Source organism: Styela clava, chromosome 15 (assembly GCF_964204865.1).
Source record: "Styela clava chromosome 15, kaStyClav1.hap1.2, whole genome shotgun sequence".
NCBI classification, from domain to species: Eukaryota; Metazoa; Chordata; class Ascidiacea; order Stolidobranchia; family Styelidae; genus Styela; species Styela clava.
The window spans coordinates 2492501-2495000 of NC_135264.1; the positions used below are offsets into that span (position 1 = coordinate 2492501).

At 56.7% G+C, this 2500-nt stretch overlaps 1 non-coding gene across 1 annotated transcript in view; it reads right to left on the reverse strand.

Moving 5' to 3' along the window:
- LOC144413336 (small subunit ribosomal RNA) overlaps nucleotides 1–109 on the reverse strand; it is a 1810-nt gene extending 1701 nt beyond the window's left edge. The window contains exon 1 of the ribosomal RNA XR_013469370.1: nucleotides 1–109. This exon is cut by the window's left edge and continues 1701 nt beyond it. This is a non-coding gene — a ribosomal RNA (small subunit ribosomal RNA).
- Between the last annotated feature and the right edge of the window lie 2391 nt (nucleotides 110–2500).

Consider the following 2500-nt stretch of genomic DNA (forward strand, 5'->3'; position numbering starts at 1 on the left):
ACTGATTTAATGAGCCATTCGCAGTTTCGCTTTACGAGAACTCGTACTTGCACCTGCATGGCTTAATCTTTGAGACAAGCATATCACTACTGGCAGGATCAACCAGATAGCTGCGACAGCTGCGCTCGGCCCTTGCTGGGCCGCCCGGCGCGTGCTCGTCGCATTCGTTTAAGACCGAGGCGATCGCCTGCGGCCGTACTCAGCTTCGACAGTCGCTGGCCGCGACGTCCACGCTCTCGCCGGCAGTGCCAGGCGGAGCGATTTGCGTTTTTTCTTTGCTCGCCCTCTCTCGGGCTCGATCCATTCAGTTTCGCACAAACAAGAGCTCTGCCGGCCGCCTGCAGCGGTGCCTAAAACCCGGGCATAACAATGCGACCGTTCTGCTAGGCCGACAAGCGCTCAAGCCAGACGCTCGATCGAACGCCCCCTACATATTAGTCGAGACAACGGCTCGCTCATTAGCATCGCGTTTGTACTTTAACTTTTTTTGGCTCGGCTTTTTTCGACGCCGATGCCGGCGACGCAGCACTCTCTCGCCCGCCAGCCACCGAGAAAAGGGTGCGCTCCGACCGGCCCCGCACCGCTCTTTCTTGGCTCATTCGAGTTTACTGTCTTTCGCTCTGACATGCCTTACCTAGGGTTAGGCTAGTATGCTTGCACGTTTGTACTTTAACTTTTTTCGGCTCGGCTTCTTTCGACGCCGATGCCGGCGACGCAGCACTCTCTCGCCCGCCAGCCACCGAGAAAAGGGTGCGCTCCGACCGGCCCCGCACCGCTCTTTCTTGGCTCATTCGAAATTACTGTCTTTCGCTCTGACATGCCTTACCTAGGGTTAGGTTAGTATGCTTGCACGTTTGTACTTTAACTTTTTTCGGCTCGGCTTCTTTCGACGCCGATGCCGGCGACGCAGCACTCTCTCGCCCGCCAGCCACCGAGAAAAGGGTGCGCTCCGACCGGCCCCGCACCGCTCTTTCTTGGCTCATTCGAAATTACTGTCTTTCGCTCTGACATGCCTTACCTAGGGTTAGGTTAGTATGCTTGCACGTTTGTACTTTAACTTTTTCCGGCTCGGCTTCTTTCGACGCCGATGCCGGCGACGCAGCACTCTCTCGCCCGCCAGCCACCGAGAAAAGGGTGCGCTCCGACCGGCCCCGCACCGCTCTTTCTTGGCTCATTCGAAATTACTGTCTTTCGCTCTGACATGCCTTACCTAGGGTTAGGTTAGTATGCTTGCACGTTTGTACTTTAACTTTTTTCGGCTCGGCTTCTTTCGACGCCGATGCCGGCGACGCAGCACTCTCTCGCCCGCCAGCCACCGAGAAAAGGGTGCGCTCCGACCGGCCCCGCACCGCTCTTTCTTGGCTCATTCGAAATTACTGTCTTTCGCTCTGACATGCCTTACCTAGGGTTAGGCTAGTATGCTTGCACGTTTGTACTTTAACTTTTTTCGGCTCGGCTTCTTTCGACGCCGATGCCGGCGACGCAGCACTCTCTCGCCCGCCAGCCACCGAGAAAAGGGTGCGCTCCGACCGGCCCCGCACCGCTCTTTCTTGGCTCATTCGAAATTACTGTCTTTCGCTCTGACATGCCTTACCTAGGGTTAGGTTAGTATGCTTGCACGTTTGTACTTTAACTTTTTTCGGCTCGGCTTCTTTCGACGCCGATGCCGGCGACGCAGCACTCTCTCGCCCGCCAGCCACCGAGAAAAGGGTGCGCTCCGACCGGCCCCGCACCGCTCTTTCTTGGCTCATTCGAGTTTACTGTCTTTCGCTCTGACATGCCTTACCTAGGGTTAGGCTAGTATGCTTGCACGTTTGTACTTTAACTTTTTCCGGCTCGGTTTCTTTCGACGCCGATGCCGGCGACGCAGCACTCTCTCGCCCGCCAACCACCGAGAAAAGGGTGCGCTCCGACCGGCCCCGCACCGCTCTTTCTTGGCTCATTCGAGTTTACTGTCTTTCGCTCTGACATGCCTTACCTAGGGTTAGGCTAGTATGCTTGCACGTTTGTACTTTAACTTTTTTCGGCTCGGCTTCTTTCGACGCCGATGCCGGCGACGCAGCACTCTCTCGCCCGCCAGCCACCGAGAAAAGGGTGCGCTCCGACCGGCCCCGCACCGCTCTTTCTTGGCTCATTCGAAATTACTGTCTTTCGCTCTGACATGCCTTACCTAGGGTTAGGTTAGTATGCTTGCACGTTTGTACTTTAACTTTTTTCGGCTCGGCTTCTTTCGACGCCGATGCCGGCGACGCAGCACTCTCTCGCCGGCCAGCCACCGAGAAAAGGGTGCGCTCCGACCGGCCCCGCACCGCTCTTTCTTGGCTCATTCGAAATTACTGTCTTTCGCTCTGACATGCCTTACCTAGGGTTAGGCTAGTATGCTTGCACGTTTGTACTTTAACTTTTTTCGGCTCGGCTTCTTTCGACGCCGATGCCGGCGACGCAGCACTCTCTCGCCCGCCAGCCACCGAGAAAAGGGTGCGCTCCGACCGGCCCCGCA